Source organism: Bubalus kerabau, chromosome 10 (genome assembly GCF_029407905.1).
Source record: "Bubalus kerabau isolate K-KA32 ecotype Philippines breed swamp buffalo chromosome 10, PCC_UOA_SB_1v2, whole genome shotgun sequence".
NCBI classification, from domain to species: domain Eukaryota; kingdom Metazoa; phylum Chordata; class Mammalia; order Artiodactyla; family Bovidae; genus Bubalus; species Bubalus kerabau.
In genome coordinates this window covers 94,395,529-94,411,074 of record NC_073633.1, presented here as the reverse complement: position 1 = coordinate 94,411,074, position 15,546 = coordinate 94,395,529, and the positions used below count along the sequence as shown (strand labels likewise).

Here is a 15,546-nt window from a genome sequence, read left to right as displayed (position 1 = left end):
GCAGCGAGGTAGGGCCTGACCTGACCACACTGGCAAGAGAGAGGTAAGGTTCTTGCAATAAACAAATTGGAGCACTTGGATGCCTGAGATGAGCTCTTCAAATTTCCAGCAAATCACCTTTTCTTACAGGAATCAAAATTTCTCTCTCTTGTTACTCAATTCATTAAATCATCTCCTCCAATCATTCTAATGTGGAATCACCAGGAACACTCAGTAATAACAAGAAAAAGTCTTAAATACTTCTGAGGAAAAAAGGGGAATGGAGCAAAGAAAAGGAGCATACCCCAGAGTTGTAGAATGCCTTACATGTTTTCGGCAAGTTTGAACTTAGGGGTACCTCTGTCCCATCTGACATGACCTTCAAACAGCTCGGATCAGCTGTGGAGTCAGTGGGGAACCAGAGGAGGAAGAAGAAGAATGACTGACATATTGTCAACTCAATTATTTTCTTCATCAATAAAAATTTCACGGGGACTTCCTAGTGGCCCAGTGGCTATGAATCCACCTCGCAATGTCAGAGACAAGAAGATCCTGCGTGCCACAATGAAGGCCCAAGGCAGTCAGATAAATAAGGAAATGAATATTCTTTAAAAATTCACAAAAGCCTGAGATTCCACAGAAAACTATACGGGCAGAGAGAACTAAGAAGAAGGGATATAGGAGCCACCTGGTCTATCACATCTCATACTTTAGCTGATAAGGTAAGCCCTAAAATGGGATATGTAGTCATACTGCATGTAAACTACACCTCAATAACCTGACTTTCAAAAAAAAGGAGACACAGATGTAGAGAAAAATTGCCCTATAAAATTCCCCCTTCTCCCCAAGTAAGTAACTCCTGGTGAAGAAGGGGAAGGTACCCACTCTGGGCGGCTTGCATAGATGAGGAGTGTCATAGGGGACTCTATGGGCGCTCCCTTTCCAGCTAATCTGGGTAGCAAGACAATGTGATAGAGACTTGAAGTCACTAAATGTCTTCCATGGTAATAAAAGCCTTCCTACTGTGAAACAACTTTAAACTGTTCCATACCTCTCAAAAACAGACTCCTGAAAGGTACAACTGTGCATCCATAATGATGTGAGAGAGAAATACTTTCCTTGCCAAGGAGCTAATCAGTCAATCAACATCTAACCTTTTAAAAAGAATTCATCCACACTTCAGTGGGCTCCCTGTCTGTCTAAAAACCACGAAAGCATCCTGGGATTTGCCTGGTAATAGTTCAGCAGATGGCAGAACTTTAAATATGGGAAAAAATCAACCAACCAACCAACAGTTTTTGAGCATATGTTCTTCTGAGACACAGTACTAGACCCTGGAGGAGACTAAGTGTAAAAGGGGATTTCTGCCTTTGGTAATTTCTGATCATCACTGGGGAGCTGCCCTACTCATTAAAAACGGAATACTTCAAAACCTGTTAGAAACAGATTACAATCATCACTTTCACAGAAATTAATTCAATCCTTCCTGTATACCTAAGAAGTTTGTGTTAATCACCCTGTCTTATAATTAGGTAATATAAAACAACAGCACAAGAAGTGTCTCGGGATATGATGAGTGACAAATGTATGGGTGATACAGGCCACGGGCCTGACTTTACAAAGACTATGAGACAAATTTCACAAATGTAAAATATCTGAGTAGAAGAGAGAAATAATAGCATTTAAGCTGGGTGTTGTAGTGTGAGCAAAGGTGTGACTGCATAGTCACTGCCAGAAAGTCAACTGTTGTTTAGCCGCTAGGTTGTGTCCGACTTTTGGGACCCTATAGACTGTAGCTTCGGACACGACTGAGAGACTTCACTTTCCCTTTTCACTTTTATGCATTGGAGAAGGAAATGGCAACCCACTCCAGTGTTCTTGCCTGGAGAATCCCAGGGACGGGAGAGCCTGGTGGGCTGCCGTCTATGGGGTCGCACAGAGTCGGACACAACTGAAGCGACACAGCAGCAGCAGCAGACTGTAGCTTGGCAGGTCCCTCTATCCATGGAATTTTCCAGGCAAGAATACTGGATTGGGTTGCCATTTCCTTCTCCAGGGGATCTTCCTGACCCATGGGTCCAACCCATGCTTGCACTGGCAGGCAGATTCTTTACTGCTGAATCACCAGGAAAGCCCAGAGAGTCAATCACTGAGCTCCAAAAGACTTGGCCCTGAACAGAACACAAGGTTCTAAGAATTGTAATTCCATACAATGACCCAGCGTGAACACCTGTTCCATGTGGGTAAAAGAAGGGCTCTAGATATGAGTTCTTTGGTAAAAAAAAAAAAAAAATTCTCCAGCTTTATCATGAAATATATTACAGTCCCATATAAGAGAGTATAGAAAAAGGATGATCCAAAAGAATCACACAAAGATGAGTGATGTCTTAGTCTGTTCAGGCTGCTATAACAGAATACCATAAGCCTAGGTGGCATACACCACATTGATTTCTCACCATCCTCGAGTCTGGGAAGTCCAAGATGAAGGTGCTGGCAGATCCAGTGTCTGGTGGCAGCCCACTTTGTGGTTTGCAGGTCTTCTCATTGTGTTCTCATGTGGCTGAGAGAGAACGAGAAAGCTCTAATTTTTGTTTTTAATAAGGGCACTAATCCCATTCATATGGGCTCTATCCTCATGATCTAATCACTTCCCAAAAGCCCTACCTGCTGCTACCGTCACAATGGGGTGAGGGGTAGGACTTCAACATACAACTTTGGGAAGGATACAAATATCCAGCCCACGGCAAGTTATCCATCACGGCTGTGAGGTTTAGAGAGAGATGTCTAGCAGTCATAGTCCTAAGTCATTGCTAACATCCAGAGCTGCTGACTAGTCTGATCACTGTTACCTGCCCCTTCCTTCTTCCATCTGCTTTATAAAAAAGAAACTCTAAGCTCTCATGGGTATTGTCTGCTTATCATTCAGATAGTTGTCCAAAACCTCACATGCAAAACTTTACATCGTGAAATGTCATTATCAAAATCTAGAATATTCTTGGGCTCCTAGAGTAGAATGTTTACCCTCCCCTGACTCTTTTCAAACAGGTGGGTAGACCCAGGTGGCAAGCGAAGAAAAAAAATGGCTTAAAATAAATTGTAATATTTTACTGTAACATATCATTTGCTGAAATCAAGCTTTGTCCAAACTACATTACCCCAAAAGTAAGAGAGTGTCCCTGTCTAATGCTAAATTCTAAGCCAGCTGCTTCAGAGCTCTGTGCTGTTTCTTTCTCCATGGTCTGACCTTAATGGCCAGACATTTATCAGTGTTCTTGCTGTAACCAAACAGCACTTACTCCGTATTACATGCTGCTTAGGCTGCACCACAGAGGCAGCCGGAAAATGCCTTAGCAGCATGGCTTTTTGCATTTCCACGGAGAAGTTATGCCTAAAGCATAACTTATCCAGATGTATCTTCCCCCCTCCAGATTGGGTCTTATCACCAGCTCAGTCACCCTCTTATCCTACTCCTGAGAAGTGGAGATTGGGGGCCAGAAAATATGGCTGAGCAGGACCCTGGAAGACTCACGCACAAACACATCTTTATTCTGCAGTTAAAATTTCTGAGAGGTTCCAACCTGAGAGATCCCATTATTGGAAACTTCAAAGAAATAAAATGAACATCATCGTTCCTTATGTAGGACAATGTTCCAAAGTTCAAAACGTTATTCCATCGGGAAGACAAGATAGAGCCTGTCTGTGTCATCGTGTGCATGAATGTGCGTATGTGTGAGAATGGTCTTACCAGACTGGCAGCAGTGTGATGATGACCTCTAACCGCCTATGATCCTGTCCACCTTAATATAAGCTTCTTCCTTCAGGTGAGATGCTGCTGAACTACAGGTAATGCACACACGTAACTCCAAGTAACTCAGGGCTCAATAGCCTTCGTTTCAGAAATTACTAGTGAGCTTGCCGAGAGCAAAAGGAGCCCCACTACCTTCTGAACCAGGTGACCACGAGGCATGTTTTACATCATCTGTATGAGAGTTCTCAAATTTCGGAAAGTTTGAGATTTACAGAAAGCAACACTGGTCTAGAAGCGAAGATTCTCATCCCCAAGAAAATGAGTTCTAGTGAGTTCTAGTGACCTATTTGGATGGGAGGAATGGTGAGGATTAAATGCTTCATATTTATTGAGCACCTGCAGTGATCTATGTCCTTTTCAAAACATAGCAGAGGAGACATAACTTCTCTTTCAATCAGGTTAATGAGGAATTGATTTTTGAAGCTTTTTAAAAACACAAAGTGCAATACCATCGTTATACACCAATCAGATGGGGAGTGGTGCTCACCTAGCTGACTGCCTAATGTGGAAGGGAAAGTGTGGGTGATCAATAGCGGATCTATAACTCGTTCCCAGGGTGCAATAGAGTGCTTTCCCCATCAGTAGCATGAGCAAAGACTCATAGTCTCTTTGCTCAAAACCATGGTAGTAATCAAAAGAGGACTCAATCTCCCTATAAGTTAATGGGTGCTTTTTACGATAAGGAGATGGGGCAGAGACAAAAATCTAGAAGGGATACAGAGGCCAAGAACAAGCAAAAGGCCCTGGCACAGACTTTTGCAAAATGTATGTCATGGTTTCTCAAGACAACTGGGCCACCTGGTGTTAGAAAGTTAACAGTTAAAGCTCCTTTCTTTCTGTCTTCCACGGACCACAAATCACACAAATGACCTTAGGACAGTGTCAGCCAACATCCTCTATGGTGAGGAGGGACTCAGCATTAAGCTTTGTGACTCCCGACATTCCCAGGTCTGGCCTGGGAACACTGAGGAGTATATCCAGTGTTGGTAAGACTTGGATTGTGCGGATGAACTGGAATCTATCGAGGGCTGGGTGAGACACACGCCCACATCAGCAACAAAGTCTAAAATAATGATGTGTTAGTGTTAGTCACTCAATCGTGTCCGACTCTTTGCGACCCCATGGACTGTAGCCCACTAGGCTCCTTTGTCCGTGGGATTCTCCTGGCAAGAATACTGGAGAGGGTTGCCATGCCCTTCTCCAAAATAATGATAACTATCATTTATTGAGGACTGAGTATGTGCCAGACCCTGAGTCAGTCAGACTCCTGACCTACAGCATCTGATTTAATCCTCACAGCAACCCCATGGAGTAGGGATTGTTTTTACCACCATCACACAGATGAGAAACTGAGAGGAGTGAGCTGCCTAACTGATAAGTATTAGCGCTGGAATTCCAATCTTTAGAGAGTCAGACTCCAAGTCCTGTGCTCTTAATCACCCTACAATCTGCCTTCCAACAAATAAAGCTACCATCTACTGAACACTTCAATACATGCCAATGATGGGCTGGTTATGAATGTCATCTCATAACATAGGCAGTTAAGATGAGTAATTCAGCAACTCTTTCATCTACTGAGGACTAACTTCATACACCATGCCAAAATGTTTCCTAAGTGTAAAGGAAACAAATGTCACTGCCTTCAGGAAGGTCATCATTCTTCCAATTGACCCACAAGTGGATCCTGACATGTTATCAGGATGGGTTTTCCTACTGGTACAATAATACAGCAAGAACACACTGAAGTATGTAAAGAGAGCCATCTGAATTCATTTAAAAAGTCTGAATTATGAAATATTTGAAAACAAATACAATCTTTTTCACTTTTAAGATTCACTTTTTCACTTCTTTTACATTTTAAGAAAAACTAAAGCTAGACCTAAGGTAACAATGTATTGCCAAGTGAAAACCCTGAGTAGTCAAGAAAATTTTCATTCATTATTGCTTTGACTTTTTGCAAATTAAAGTGCTTCTACAGCGCCTGCAGACAGTTTATTCCCTTAAGAAGATGAAAAAGTCCCTCTGAAATCCAGCTTCTGCCTGAGTTATGACAAATCCCAAATTAGCGGTCCCTCAGTAGGCTCTATATTAATGACCGTACATTTTATCTTGTATTGACTATTTTCAGTAGCTCTTTGCCAAGGAATGCAAATGGTGTTAGTCCATCATCTCATTTACTTTTATATAACAAAGTAGGCTAACCTGTGACCCACAGATGAAGTTATATTTCCCAAGTCACACACTGAACTGAAAATAGACTCACACCCTGCCCCATTCGTCAGAACTTCTGGTCCAGCTCATGCTTGCTCTCCACATTCCTCCTTCCACCGGGTAAATCTTGCTTCTCCTCCATTCTTGACAAACAAAGTCAGGAACTCCTTAGTCTAATTGCTCGTGTCTTTGTGTATAAATTAGTGGTTAATAATGTTATGAATAATTACATATTATTAATAACAATGTCATTATTTTTCTAAAGGTCATTCAAAGAAGAACTTTAGTCCCTAGCCTGAAAGGAAGAAAATGGGGAATGAAAGAAGGAGCTATTTGCTTATTCATCTGTTTTTAAGTTTAGAAGAAACCAAGAATGAGACCATGACACACGCCAGAGCTTCGCGTTGTCCCCCCATTCTACACTCGACTTCCTCCTTACTGCAAAAACCTCAATTTCGCTCAGAGCTACAACTTACCCAGCAGAAGACATTAACTTTCCCAGACTCCTTCGTAGCTAATAGTCAGGTGACCCAGTTCTGGTCAATGAGGCATATGCAGAAGTCCTTGGGGATTTCTGGGAGGTGTGTCATCTTCCTGGTATCAGTACTTGCTCTTCTTTTCTCTTTCTGTCAGGAATATGACCATTGCTTCTGGAGATACAGCAACCACCTTTCAATCATGAGGCTAAAGTCACATGCTATGAATGATAAGGAAAGAAAACAGAAGAAGTCATGGTGTTCAGTGCATGAGCATCTATGCTGGCCATGGATATCCTGTCCCATCTAGGACCTGCCCTTGTGTGAAAAAATCTTGTATTTAACCCACTGGAATCAGGATTTCCATCATCTTCCACCAAAGAGATTTTTTAAAGATCCAGTTAATTGGGGGGATACCCTAATAAAAGGTAACCAAAACTTAGGGCATTTGGAGTTGAACGGACCCGTTGCTGTTGTTGAGCTCCTTGGTCATGTCTGACTCTTTGCAAGCCCACAGACTGCAGCATGCCAGACTTCCCTGTCCTTCACTATCTCCCGGAGTTTGCTCAAACTCCTGTCCGTGGAGTCACTGATGCCATCCAACCATCTCGTCCTCTGTGGTCCCCTTCTCCTCCTGCCTTCAATCTTTCCCAGCACCAGGGTCTTTTCCAATGAGTCAGCTCTTCACATCAGGTGGCCAAAGTATTGGAGCTTCAGCATCGGTTCTTCCAATGAGTATTCAGGGTTGATTTCCTTTAGCATGGACTTGTTTGATCTCCTTGCTGTTCAAGGGACTGTCAAGAATCTTCTCCAGCACCACAGCTCAAAAGTATCTTTAAAAAAGATTTTACTAATAACCTCATTCCCTTTTTGGCCTGTAAAACACTTTAGAATTTCCTAATAAGAGTTTACTGTCGTTTAGAAATTTGCAAGGGCTTCTTTTCCGCAAACGCCACCAGCAGATTGTAATTTTGTCAAGAATGCCATTGTCTTCTCTCAGTACCACCAGACCTAAACCTGCACCATTCGTGGTATAAATCTTACTTTTACAAGATAACCCACCTGTCTCTTCAAATGGGACCAGGTTGCAAATGATATGAAAGCTTTGTTGTTTTGTTTTTCAAGACAAAGGCAAGCTTCCCTAAGCTTGAATTTATAGTTATGAAAAAGGAAAAGAAAAATAAAACAGACAAAATATGACACAAGGAAAAAAAATGTCCTGGGCAATAAAATGTTATTTTAAACCAAAAAAAAAAAAAAGGTTTCAATTGGAATGGACCTATAGAGATCAACTAATTGAAACCATTTTAAACCAATAAGAAGACCAAAGAGCAGACGAGAGATGTGCCTCGGGTCACAAAGCTGGTGCTTCAGTTCTCAGCCCAGTGCTTTCTGTGATTCCATGTGGCCTGCTTTGAAGAGAAAAAGATTAGAATGAGCTAGAGAGAGAAATATTTCTCAGATAGCCAGATAAAAGTGGCTGTGTGAGAGAATAAGCTGGATCCGTAACTGGATGGAGATGTACTCAAAAACTGTTGACATAGTCCTTTTAAGAGAAGCGAGCAATTCAAAAAGAGACACAGAAGAAAAAAATGAAGCTCACAGCTTCTATACTCAGAAGTTGGAAACAACCGTTTATTAAGTTATTTTAGCAGTCTCCCCAGAGTAAGCTAGAAATAGCAGTGTTGGTCTTATTCTTTAAAAGAAAGTGGAAAACTGCCCTCTTCTAATTAGAGAAAAATCATTCAAAAGGCGGCTCATTGTGCAGTCCCACACTGTCTCTGTACAGTTTCTCTAGCTATTTAGAGCCTGGACCCTGGAGCCAGATTGCCTGCGTTCAAACTCCATCTCTACCACTTGCCAGATGTGTGAACTTAGGTAAGTAACCTCTCTGGATTTCTGTCTTTCCATCTATAAAATATGTATAATAATAATACTTACTGAAGGTTGTGGGCTCAGTTGGTAAAGAATCTTGCTGCAATGCAGGGACCCCAGTTCGATTCCTAGGTCGGTCGAGAAGATCTGCTGGAGAAGGGATAGGCTACCCATTCCAATATTCTTGGGCTTCCCTTGCGGCTCAGCTGGTAAAGAATCTGCCTGCAATGCGGGAGACCTGGGTTCAATCCCTGGGTTGGGAAGATCCCCTAGAGAAGGGAAAGGCTACCCACCAGTATTCTGGCCTGCGGTATAGACACATATACATAACACATGCATATACATGTATGTATGCTACCATTACTATGATAGGTATGGTCACATGTAATAGAAGCCTGGGGGTTCAAAGAAAAAGAAAATTCATGTCCCCAGGGATGTTTTGGCAGACTGATAATAAAAACACTTACATGAATGACTTCCTAGTTTAAGGAACCTCACCAAACATTTGTTGAATGAATGACTGAATGTCATCAGTCAAAGAAAGTCCCAAAGAATCTTATAAATCTCAAAAAAAGATATCTAAGGGTAATGTAGAAGCCAAAATTGTGTCTGTGTGTGTTTTCTTTTTTACTAAATTTATTCATTTTTTAATGAAGGATAATTGTTTTACAGAATTTTGCTGTTTTCTGTCAAACCTCAACATGAATCAGCCATAGATTTACATATGTCCCCTCCCTCCTGAACCTCCCTCCCCTCTCCTTCCCCATCCCACACCTTTCGGTTGATATAGAGCCCCTCTTTGAGTTTCCTGAGCCATACAGCAAATTCCCATTGGCTATCTAATTTACACATGGTAATGTAAGTTAGAAATTAAAATTTTAGAATTTGGAAACATGGCTAGAATTCATTTAGCCATAAATTGTAATGAATGAATAGCAAGAAAATGTGTGATTGTACTTTTGGCTTATATTTCTAATTCGCTAGAAAAATATGGTGTTTACCTTTATCAATTTTAATAATAAAATTATGTATTTTCTTTTAAAAGAGACAGAATGGCTCTAAATCTGTATGACAGCCTTAGTAACCACCGTAAGAAAGTCAGGCCATGTACAGCACATGGGGCTCAGAACACTTAGCTGTGGCATCGACTTCCACTTGCTGGACACTCCCCACCACCTTTCTGTCCACAGGACAATGAGAGCAGAGAACTAAGAACTAGGACCCTGAACCATGGATACTGCTGTGTGACCTTGGGCAGGTCACATAACCTATTTGGATCTGTTTTCTATCAAGAAAAATGAGAGTCTTGGACTAGCTCATTACCAAGTTTTCTTTAAGTCCAATAATTCTCAGAAATCTTCTATAGGGATAAAACTAAAAGTTAGGAGATATAAATTGTGACAAATGCCACAGATATCAAGCCAAGGAAAATCAATAAGAATATCTCCAAGGCAAGCTTAGATGGTTTGGCCACTTTCAATGCACCTATCACTATTAACCTGTAGAGTTTCTACCATGATTATCACCTTACTGTTGCAGAAGAATTATCTTTTTGCATTTAAAATATCTAAGCTATTGCAGTGACCTGCGATGGGGTCACATGGCACATCTCTGAGGCCACACTCCCAAGAAGGAGAAAAGAGGTGGACAAGAGGTGATTAGAAGGACTTTCAAGATGGGAAAAGAAAAAATGCACAAAATGTCTATCAGAGAAATCATATCAAATACCATATCAATTCTGAAGGCAAAGGCAGAATTTTGAGCAAAGGTCAAATTGCTTGCTCTAGGGGACACCTGTTCCCATTTTGCCTTTCCTAACATCACCCTGACTTTTCTTGCCAGTTTAGCTGAAACTGCTCCCACCCCCAGCAAGAGGACTGAGTCCTGACTGGCCCAAGCTATTCTGTATTGGCCCCTCTGTCCTGGCCACAGTGATTGGTTGAGGAAAAGGTATATATCATGGAATAAATGTGACCCGCCCCCCAAATTCATATGTTGAAATCTAATCCCAATTCAATTTGGAGGTAGGGCCTCTTGGAGTTCATTGGGTCATGAGAATGGAGTCCTCATGAACAGGATTAGCCTTCTTTATTTTATAAGAAAAGACCAAAGATCTAACTAGCTCTTTCTGCCATGTGAGGATACAACCCAACAGAGAGCTCCCACCAAAACCCAATCATGCTGGTACCCGGATTTCAGACTTCCAGTCCTCAGAACTGTGACAAATAAATTTCTGTAGCTTATAAGCTACCCAGTCTAAGTACTATGTTATAGTAGCCTCAACTGACCAAAATAGCACTTAAAAAATATCAGGCCAGTCAAGGGCCAATAAGACAACTTTTGGTTGAAACCAGAGAAGCCAAGTTTCTCTTTCTCATGGATATGAGTGAAGACACTATCAGGGAGATATTCACAACCATCTTCAGACCCAAGAGGAGAGCCTGCTTGATACCAGGACCAACATCAAAGATTCATTTGAGTCCTAATTCAAGTCCTACCCAGCACATTTAGTTACAAAGCAGAAAGAGTCCTCCTTTCCACATTACCTGATTTAGGTTGAGTCTTCCATTCTTTGAGACCAAAAACTTTCTAACTGAAGCAGTTTGCCGATTGTTGGAATGGGGGTATTAAGAGTCAAATGAGGGTGCACACCAGAACCAGTCATGATTCAGGAGACAAAATGACCCAAAGTGAATAAATCAGCAGAAAAAACTAGCAGATCAGGCCTCATGGAAAGGGTTCTGACACAAAGTAGCTGGTCCATGCCTGCATTTAAAAGATCAGGGACACACCATCCTAAGATATCACAGGATATCTTCTGTGGGAGAAGTAAAAGCAGGAGGCTTCTGAGACTGTATCTGTCAAATGTGCAGCCACTCCACTGAGGGTCGTGTTGAGACTCAGTGTTCCACTGAGAAAAAAATCAGAAGACGTAAAAAGGAAGGCAGGACTTAGGAGATGAAAATCATAAACCACTGCCCCAAAGTCCTGGGAAAGCACAATATGACTGAAGGCAGCATCAGTATCTACAGAGTCCAGCTCAGTGGGGAAGTGCCTCTAGGCCACAGCAATACATGCCATCAGACAGATGATTTGTGTGGTTCCAGGTGAATCATCAATCCACTTGGAGGCAGAACTCAGGCAGCGTGAGAGGTCCAGGGGGAAAGTCTCACCACCTGGGGCAGAAGTTGAGATTGGCAAGAATTAAGCAGGGGACATGCTCCCCTTTAAACCAAAGTATGGTTTTAGGTTACTCCCATCCCTAACACTTCAGCAACTTTGTGATTCAATATTGTATTTTATAAAGAACTATGGGGGCTTCCCTGATAGCTCAGTTGGTAAAGAATCCACCTGCATTGCAGGACCCTGGTTCGATTCCTGGGTTGGGAAGATCCGCTGGAGAAGGAAAAAGCTACCCACTCCAGTATTCTGGCCTGGAGAACTCCATGGACTGTATAGTCCATGGGGTAGCAAAGAGTTGGACACGACTGAGCAGCTTTCACTTTCATTTGGGGCTTCCTAAGTGGCTTAGAGGGTAACGCGTCTGCCTGCAATGTGGGAGACATGGGTTCAATCCCCGGGTTGGGAAGATCCCCTGAAGAAGGAAATGGCAACCCGCTCCAGTACTATTGCCTGGAAAACTCCATGGACTGAGGATCCTGGTAAGCTACAGTCCATGGGATCGCAAAGAGTCGGACACGACTGAGCAACTTCACTTAAGGCCAAAATACTGGAATGTCCTTTTTATGTATAGTTTTATTTATTTATTTGTGTGTGTGCTTGGTCTTCATTGCTGCACTGGCTTGCCTCTAGTGAAGGCGTATGGGCTTCTCATTGCAGTGGCCTTTCTTGTTGAAGAGCCCCAGCTCTAGGGCACATCAGCTTAGTAGTTACGGTTCCTGGGCTCTGGAGCACAGGCTCAGTAACTGTGGCCCATGGGCTTAGTTGCTCTGCATCACATGGGATCTTCACAGATCAGGGGTCAAACCTGTGTCTCCTGCACTGGCAGGTGGATTATTTCCCACTGAACCACCAAGGGAAGCACCTGGAATATTCCTGAACATAAGTCCAACAAGGGAAGTGACTGCATCTTTTTGTTTACTGCTCCATCCCCAGCACCCAGCGTAGTGTGGGACACATAAAAGTTGTTGAATAAACACTTGTCCGAAGAATGGGGTCCTTAGCAGGATGTTAGTTTCCAAGCTATGAAAGGGGGCTTCGGCTGCAATGGGAGAAGTGAAGCATCCCACAGGAAAGATTGGGCTACTGCATGTGGTTGATGGGCATGCAGGCATAGCCACTTCATTCTTGGCAATAGGGAAAACTCTAAATCCCATTTTCTGGGGAAGAGATTGATGGGAAAGTCAGAGTTGACATTTGGCCAATACAGATTAATTCAGCTATACGGGTTGTTTACAGCTGAATGGTCACTGCCATTGCTATAGGAGTTTAGTTAGGAGGGCTAATCGATCAGTCGTGTCTGACTCTTTGCGACCCCATGGACTGTAGCCCACCAGGCTCCTCTGTCCATGGAATTCTCCAGGCAAGTATACAGGAGTGGGTTGCCATTCCCTTCTCCAGGGGATCTTCCTGACCCAGGGATCAAACTCAGGTCTCCCGCATTGCAGGCAGGTTCTTCACCATCTGAGCCACCAGGGAAGCCCTGCCATTGCTATACTATTGTGACATAGTTGGAATATCATCCAAGGGAGAATGATTCCTGTTCTTTGGAAAGTACTCTCTGGTCTGGACAGTATGTCCCCTGAGCCTGGGCAGGGTTAAGCCTGCAGGTGAGTCCATCATGGCCAAGGGCTGAATCAAGATAGCAAAGGTAGATAAGGTAGGACGCAGGTGCTATAGCCGATGCCAGGATACTTCTTCAGTAGCCATAATGCTTTGGGGCCCTGGGATTAAATTCAATACAAGCCAAGAGTAGTCTGAATCTTAAAATTTTTGGAAATTTTGTGTATGTGGTATAACACCCTTTGCACTACAAAATTATGAATGCTTCCACCTGCCCCCAAAATAGACATTCTGAGTAAGACATCCATGAGAAAAAAACTCCTTCCTCCACTTTGCCACTGAGCTCTTCATTCTTACTTTGGAGATGTTTATCCTGGACAGTTTTCTTACTTGAATCTCCAGATTCAAGATTATTCACGTATTCATCCATTCGTTCAAATGATGCACTTTGAGTTTATCTACTGGAGTAACAATAGTGAACAAAAGATATAAGATCCCATCGTTTACAGAGTGTGTAGTCAAGTAAGAAAGATAATAGTGTAAATAAGTAAACAAAGAAGATGGGGTCACATAGACAGTGAGAAGTGCTGCTGCTGCTGCTAAGTCGCTTCAGTCGTGTCTGACTCCGTGCGACCCCATAGACGGCAGCCCACCAGGCTCCCCCGTCCCTGGGATTCTCCAGGCAAGAACACTGGAGTGGGTTGCAATTTCCTCCTCCAATGCATGAAAGTGAAAAGTCAAAGTGAAGTCGCTCAGTTGTGTCCGACTCCTAGCGACCCCATGGACTGCAGCCTACCAGGTTCCTCCATCCATGGGATTTTCCAGGCAAGAGTACTGGAGTGGGGTGCCATTGCCTTCTCCATGAGAAGTGCTATAAAGAAAATAAAGCAGGGAAATAGGGTAGAGAGTCTCTATGGTAGAGGGAGATGCTTTAGGTAGAGTAGCAAGGAAGTATAGTTTGAGCCTAAACCAGGATGAGAGAAGGCAGCAAGCCCAGCAGATATTTGGGGAAAGAGGGTTTGGGAATAAATGACAAGCAAGTGCAAAGTCCCCAGGGAAGAAACTGAAAGGGGGCCAGTGTGGCTGGACCATTGCAAGGAAAGGAAGAGGTGAGGCAGGAGAGGAGGGCAGGTGCTAGACTGGGCAAGGTTTGGGAGTCAGGCTTAGGAATTAGGACATTAATTATGGTTTTATGAAAAGTCTGAGGATTTTAAGTAAATGAGTGGCCTTATCTGGCTTATTTTAAAAGACCATTCCTATGTGGCTAACACGCAATAGGGGCCAAGTGTGGAACCTGAGAGATGGTCAGGAGGCTGCTGCAGGACTCTGGGCAGGAGTGACTTAGGTGGTAAGGGTGGCAGAATACCTGAGAGAAGAGGGAAAATTTTCCTTGGGACCTCCTAGCATCTTGTTATAATAGCGTTAGAACTTTCCTTATCTTCACATCAAAATAAAAACAATAGCTCTGAGAATTAACCACCTCCTAGGCACTGAGTCCTAAGTATGTTCCTCACATTCAAGCTCCTTTCATCCTCCCAACAGACTCGAGGGAGATTATTATGGGCTACATTGTGTTGCCCCAAATTCATATCTTGAAGCCTTAACCTCCAATGTGACTGTATTTGAAGATAGGACCTTTAAGGAGATAATTAAGGAGGCAATTAATTATGACCTTAAATGAGCTCCTAAGTGACAGTGAGAGTCACTCAGTCGCATCCAACTCTTTGCAACCCCATGGAATTCTCCAGGCAGAATCCTGGAGTTGGTAGCCAATCCCTTCTCCAGGAGATCTTCCCAACCCAGGGATCAAACCCAGGTCTCCTGCATTGTGGGCAGATTCTTAACAAGCCAAGCCACAAGGGAAGGCCAAGAATACTGGAGTGGGTAGCCTAACCCTTCTCCAGCAGATCTTCCCAACCCAGAAATCGAACCAGGGTCTCCTGCATTGCAGGCAGATTCTTTACAAACTGAGCTGAGGGAAGCCATCAGTTTAGTTTAGTCGCTAAGTCGTGTCCGACTCTTTGCGACCCCATGAATTACAGCACGCCAGGCTTCCCTGTCCATCCAACTCCCGGAGTCTACTCAAAATCATGTCCATCGAGTCAGTGATGCCATCCAGCCATCTCATCCTCTGTCGTCCCCTTCTCTTCCTGCCCTCAATCTTTCCCAGCATCAGGATCTTTTCCAAAGAGTCAACTCTTCGCATGAGGTGGCCAAAGTACTGGGGTTTCAGCTTTAGCATCAGTCCTTCCAATGAATACTGAGGACTGATCTCCTTTAGGATGGACTGGTTGTATCTCCTTGCAGTCCAAGGGACTCTCAAGAGTCTTCTCCAACATCACAGTTCAAAAGCATCAGTTCTTGGGTGCTCAGCTTTCTTCACAGTCTAACTCCCACATTCATACATGACCAAAGGAAAAACCGTAGCCTTGACTAGATGGACCTTTGTTGGCA

General features: G+C 43.2%; 1 long non-coding RNA gene across 2 annotated transcripts in view; it reads right to left on the bottom strand.

Moving 5' to 3' along the window:
- Positions 1-2,298: 2,298 nt before the first annotated feature.
- The window catches only part of LOC129621863 (uncharacterized), a 75,301-nt gene continuing 62,053 nt past the window's right edge, over positions 2,299-15,546 (bottom strand). Inside the window, exons 4-6 of one of the 2 annotated variants that reach the window (XR_008699729.1) lie at positions 8,416-8,571; positions 6,475-6,695; positions 2,299-2,539 (exon numbers count right to left, since the gene is read on the bottom strand). This is a non-coding gene — a long non-coding RNA (uncharacterized LOC129621863). The remainder of the gene's footprint in view (positions 2,540-6,474; positions 6,696-8,415; positions 8,572-15,546) is intronic. The other variant, XR_008699728.1, reaches the window with a different exon arrangement.